The following is a 6,097-nucleotide window of genomic DNA, read 5'->3' as shown; positions in this document are numbered from 1 at the left end:
GGACCTTAAAAAATCAATACATATAATTCATTCAACCATACAGTTCATGTCAATTCATACAATCTATACAATGTCTTTCCCAATGAAATGCTGAACGATAGTGACATAGTCAGCATGAGTGATCTTGCCGTGCTTTGGACTGTAAGCAGCTGTGCAGGGGCAAAGTCACTGTATCCACAGTGGCTGCCCTCCCAAGAGGGTGAAGCTGGAGAGGAGGCTGCCTATGTCTTCCTTCTGTCATGGTATTGTCCACTGTAAGTGTGTGTAATTTGCCAAATAATTTGGTATTTCTTCTATCCTCATTTCCAAGGAATCGTTTTAAAGCTATGACTCTTTCCTGAAGTCCTTCTGCTTACTTTAACAGGTGTATGAAACTGAAATTCACCTAGGACTGCAATTTTGGGTGGCATGACTAAATCTGAAGGCCTCCCAGGAATTCTTCGGGAGAAAATGGATAATGACGTAAAAATACATCCTTGGCTGGGTGCACTGATCAATCTCAAGACAAGTGTTATTAGGGCAATTATGTGAATTAACTTTTTGTTTTGTTGAATTTCATAAAATCTTAAATTATAAAAAAAGAAACAACTCTCTTGAACTTTGGCTGACTGCCTGGATCTGTGTTAAATTGGATCTTATAAATATTCCATAAAATTCTATGTAATGGACTTGCTTTCTCCTGGCAGCAAGCCTGTGCGGATGGCATCTTAAATATTTATGCTATTTTTGCAAAACTTGACGAAAACATTTCAGGCATTAATAGTTTTGTTAATAAATTACTCAGCACCAAGACAATACATTATTTAAGAAAATTCTTGAAACCAGTCACTCTGCTGTTTTGCTTCTGAAAGTTGGCAAAATATTACAAGCCTGTGGACAATCATTTTAGCACAGCACCCCAGTGGGAGGACTTAGAAATGCCCTGAGCAAAAATCTAGAATTTCTCCCCAGTAAGGAGGGACAAACACAAAAGAAGGGTGATGATTCCATTTGAAAAACTGCCTTCACTCCAGCAGTCCCACTGGGCACTTTATATTGGTAATTCCCTATATCTCCAATCAGGACTAAGCATCATAGTCAGTTAAACCATGTGTATGACTAGTAATAAAAACATCATGCTCAAATTGCATGATTTGAAAATGCTGGACTGGGACTGAAGAGATGGCTCAGTGATTAAGAGCACTGGCTGTGCTTGCAGAGGACCCAGTTTGGTTCCCAGCACCCACATGATGGCTAACAACCATCTGTTCCAGTTCTAGTGCTCTTCTGGCCTCCATGGGCATTGCATGCATGTGTTGCACTTACATATATGCAGGCAAAATACTCATACACATAAAATAAAAAAATAAAAATTAATTAAAAAAAACCATGAAACCATTGATTTGTGCTTCCAGATGGATTTATTTTGGGAAAAAAATTTAAAATAAAGATGATCTGCTATGGATGAAGTATATATTTGCACTTCTTATAATTCTGTAACTGTATAACTAATTTTAGAAAGTTTTGGATCTATAATGATATTTTGGAACTAGGCTTGTGATTCCGTCACATCAAATTCTATGAAAGACCACATCTATGTATATGTGTATATGTAAGTATATACTTGTCCTGGTTGGCTGCTCTGTCAAAGGCAAGGCACACTTGGGAGCATATGCTCAGCATGTGATCCAACGATAGCTTCTCAATCCCTCAATTATTAACAAGCAAACATGCTTCTTGCTACCCTGCCTTTATATATTTTAGGCATGTTTCTCTGGTGCTTCTTATTTTTATAGTTCACTACTCATCATCTTTCAAACCTCTAAATCCATCTGATTGAAGAATTCCTTGAGACTGCAAAGTGATGGGTGAAAACTGGCCATTTTCTGCTATGTAGGGCAATGTACAACCAAAACTCTCACCGAAGTAACCTGTTTGCAGAAGTAGAGATAATGGCAGATGGAGCCAAAAGTGTTCATGGGAATTTATTTTATTTCGTTTTTTAAATATTTATTTTTTACATATATGAGTGTTTTATCTGCATGTGTGTAAACATACCCATGTTGTACAGTGCCCTTGGAGGACAGAAGGTGTCATATCCTCTGGAATTGGAGTTACAGACAGTTGTTAGCCACCATGTGGGTGCTGAGAATTGAACCTCGGTCCTCTGCAAGAGCAGTCAGTCCTCTTAACTGCTGAGCCATCTCACCAGCCCCTGAGAATTTATTATTTTTATGGATTTTTCTTATAGTAAGTTGTTAGTAATATTTATCCATTATCTGCTTCTAATATGCTAGCACTTTTGAATATTAAGGGTCAATGTATTCTTTCATTTCCTTTTAAAGGAACTCTGCTACTGTGACTAGAGTTTCAGACTCACTGCTCCTCACTTTTTAAAACAACAACAACAACAAAACACAAAATAGGAGGCAGTATTTAGTAAAAGGAAATGGGCCTATATATCCTATACATAGTTTTGGCTAGAATTGGGAGGGGGGATTTCAGCTTTTTTCCATCTTGCTAGAACAGCGTTACAGTTTATAGAAAAGATGGAATGAGGCAGGAAATGAGCATGTGCTGACACAGCATGGTATCAGAGCAAGAAGTTAACTTTTCCTAGGATTGCTTCCTCTTCAGCACTTCTAGCCTGGGCAGTTTCTTCACTGGCACCAGAGTTCCAGGCTGTTCTCATTCCTAGCTTGGGATTGCCCGGAGAAATTTTAATCTTCAGGGTTCCTTTTACAATTCCCCCACTCTCTTGTCCATTCCTTAATCTTGAGGGCTTTGGGACTTTGTTAGTTGTTAGACTGGTGTGAGAATTCCTGATATATGTCTGTGTCCAAAGGCAATATTGTGAACAGAAAGCTAGCTGGAGCTCAAGCTAGAAGATGTCCAATTAGTGTCAGTAACCATGCAGAGGAACCTCTTTCTCATGGCCTCTCATCTTTGCTTTTGGAAGGGCTTGACAAATGACTTCATCTTTAGTGTTGGCTAACTCATGATCCCTGGCTTTGTATGCTATTGTGTTTATTGTGTCTCCATTTTGATTCTGTTAACTTCCTCCTTTGTCTCTGTAGAATTTTCTCTGAAGACGTTGCTATTTAACCATTCTGTGGTTTGATCTTAATTGTGCCTCATTACCAGGGTGATATTTGTCTCAGTTGGTGTGACCTAATCTTATGTCAGAGAGAATTGACAGGCAGTTTGGGAGTCAGTGACATTTTTGACCAAATTTAAGCAACCGAGAGGCTTTGCAGGAGGCGCTTTGATATGGTGAAAAATGTCTATCATATGTTTCTGTGTTTGAGTCCTTGGTCCTGAGTTGGTGGTACTATTCTGGAAAGTTGTGAAACCATTAGGAGGTAGAGCCTTGACGGAGGTAGTGGGTTACTAGAGATGAGCCTTGAAGTTTTATAGCCAGCCCTATTTCCTGCTTCCTGACCATGGGTGCCATGTGACCTGCTTCAAGTTTCTGTTGCCAAGCCTTGCCTGATGATGGACTGTATCTCTTCTTAAACTGTAAGCCAAAATGAACTCTTCCTCCCTTAAATTGCTTTTTGTCAAATATAGGCACAAGAAGGAGAAAAGTAATTAGCATGGGCTCTTAGGCTGAGTTTACCTAGAGTTCAGTTTCAAATTTAGTTGGTTTGGTTTTTTAGGTGATGCCTTAGTATCTCAGTGACTATTTGGGTTGTTTTGTAGAAGCTGTATTCATGTAGAATGCCAATAAGCAAAAGTTGGAAACTAGAAAAGAAAACCTATGCATCTTTAACTCTACAAATTTTGGATAATATTTATATAAAACTCAAGACGTTAAGTTCTCAGATGTACACAGCTCTTGTTTCAGACTTATATAGGGTCTGATTATCAAACATAGCATAATCATCTAAAACAATAAGCATTTAACCATAGTTACAAAGTATTCTTTCAAAAGAATTTTTCTTAGATTTAGTTATTTCCATTTTATGTGTACAAGACTTTTGCCTACATGTACATGTACATTATGTGTGTGCCTGGTGCTTGTGGAGGCTAGAAGAAGGCAGTGAATCCTCTAAAACTGGAGTTACTGACAGTTGTGAGCCACTGGGTGGGTGCTGGGAACCAAACCTGGGTCCTCTGTAAGAGAAGCAAATCTTAACTGCTGAGCCATCTCTCCAGCCCCATTCAAAAGACTTTAAAGCATAAACAAACATGTAAAAGTGTTTCTTCTAAGCAATGAAAACCTATTATATAGAAAGAAACAAGAAATTATCTTGATAAAATGTAAAATCTGGGCTACAGAGATGGCTGAGTGGTCAAGAGCACTGGCTGCTCTTGCAGAGGATCTTAATTCAAATCCCCAAACCCACATGGTGGCTAACAACTGTCTGTAACTCCTGATCTAACACCCTCTTCTGGCCTCTCTGGGCATTGTATGGCATGGGTGCACTTACACACATACAGGCAATAAACTCATATACATTAAATAAATTAAAATTTTTAAAAAAGTAAAATTATTTCTTTAAGTTGTTTTTGTAATAAAACAGATAAATATTTGAGGAAAGTCTTATTGTTTTAGGCATAAAGAATTAGGTTCTAATTTTATATCAGTGTATAAAATTTTGACCTTAGGATTTTTTCATAGAACCTTTAATTATAGCCAACTTAATCATCACACACTAATTAGTTTTATAATTTTTATCCTCTACAAACCTTTCATGATGTAGTTTAACCTTCTGGTTTTTAGAACAAAGCCATATAATTAGAAAAATTATTTTTTACATTTACTGAGAGAGAGAGAGAGAGAGAGAGAGAGAGAGAGAGAGAGAGAGAAAGAGAGAGAATGTATGTGTGTTCCATAGCATGTGTGGAGGTCAGAGAACAACTTGTGGGAGTGCGTCTTCTTCTATCTTGTGGGTTCAGGCTTGGTGGCAAGTGCTTTTACCCATGGAGCCATCATACTGCTCTTAATTTATGTTTTTTATTAGCATAAAAATATTAGACTTAATTATGTAATTGTTTAAACAAATTTATTTTTCCTATTTCTCTTCTGGTCTTTAGTCCCCGTTCCCCACCTTGCAGCTTTCTCCTTTCATGTCACAGCTGTCTTCTCCTTTCCCCCTTCCTCAGCTTTGGCAAAGCCTATTTTATCATACAAAATCCTTTCTCATTCAGAAGGATTTCCTTTACATTTTTATTTTTTATTTTTTTCTTTCTTTTTTTTAAAAAAATAATTTATTTTTACATTTTTAAATTTTTAATGACTACATGATTATTAATACAGTTATACAATACTGAACTCAGTATAAGCCCTGTAATTCACAAAATTGAATGAGTTTTTAACCTTTGAAAAAGATCTCCATTTTGTTTTAGAATATATTGTTCCTTGCAGAAAGACTTGTTTTTACTACTAACACTGAGATGTTGGCGCATGCATCTCTAATCTGTATGTACCTGATTATTACTAGTCATAATCGGTTGCACTTGGATCCTTGGGTCCTGTGTGTGTCTATGAAGTCATCAGGCGGATTTCAGTGGTATTGTTTATCACCTCTACTAATTGCATGATGTAAATTTCCATGCTTCCTCCTAAAATATAATACATTTAAAAAAATGTTGATTTTTTTTGTGTGTGTGTATCACACAGAACATCCCAAACCATCTCACTTGACTATACATCCACTTCCCAGGTAGCACCCTCCCATAGCCTCCCTCCCCCAACTAGAGCCCTTATACTCTGATATCCCTGCTACTGTCTGCTGTGTTGACGGCACCCCCAGCCATTCCCCACTACTTGCCCTTCTGGTGAATCTAGTCAGCCTATCTAGAGGTCTTTGTATTAGGAGGGTCAGCTGTTCCTCATCTAGCAGTAATTATTTGTCAATATTCCTTTGGATAAGATTGGGGTCTGCTGTTCATTTTCCCATCTCTATATTCGGTTACTATCTGGGAGTCCCTTTGGCCACCCTGGCCAACAACACAAAAGAAGGTATTGCCTGTCTGGCATTGCTGCTTGTTATATAGCCTTTAGCTATGCATATGGACTCTTAAGAAATTTTATTGGCCCCTTTAATCTTTGCTTAAACTTTCCTTTTGGGTGTTTAAGGCCATACAATTGGCCCAGATAAACCAATTTATT

Source organism: Nannospalax galili, unplaced genomic scaffold (assembly GCF_000622305.1).
Source record: "Nannospalax galili isolate Female #2095 unplaced genomic scaffold, S.galili_v1.0 scaffold302, whole genome shotgun sequence".
NCBI classification, from domain to species: domain Eukaryota; kingdom Metazoa; phylum Chordata; class Mammalia; order Rodentia; family Spalacidae; genus Nannospalax; species Nannospalax galili.
This window is presented reverse-complemented; position numbering follows the sequence as displayed.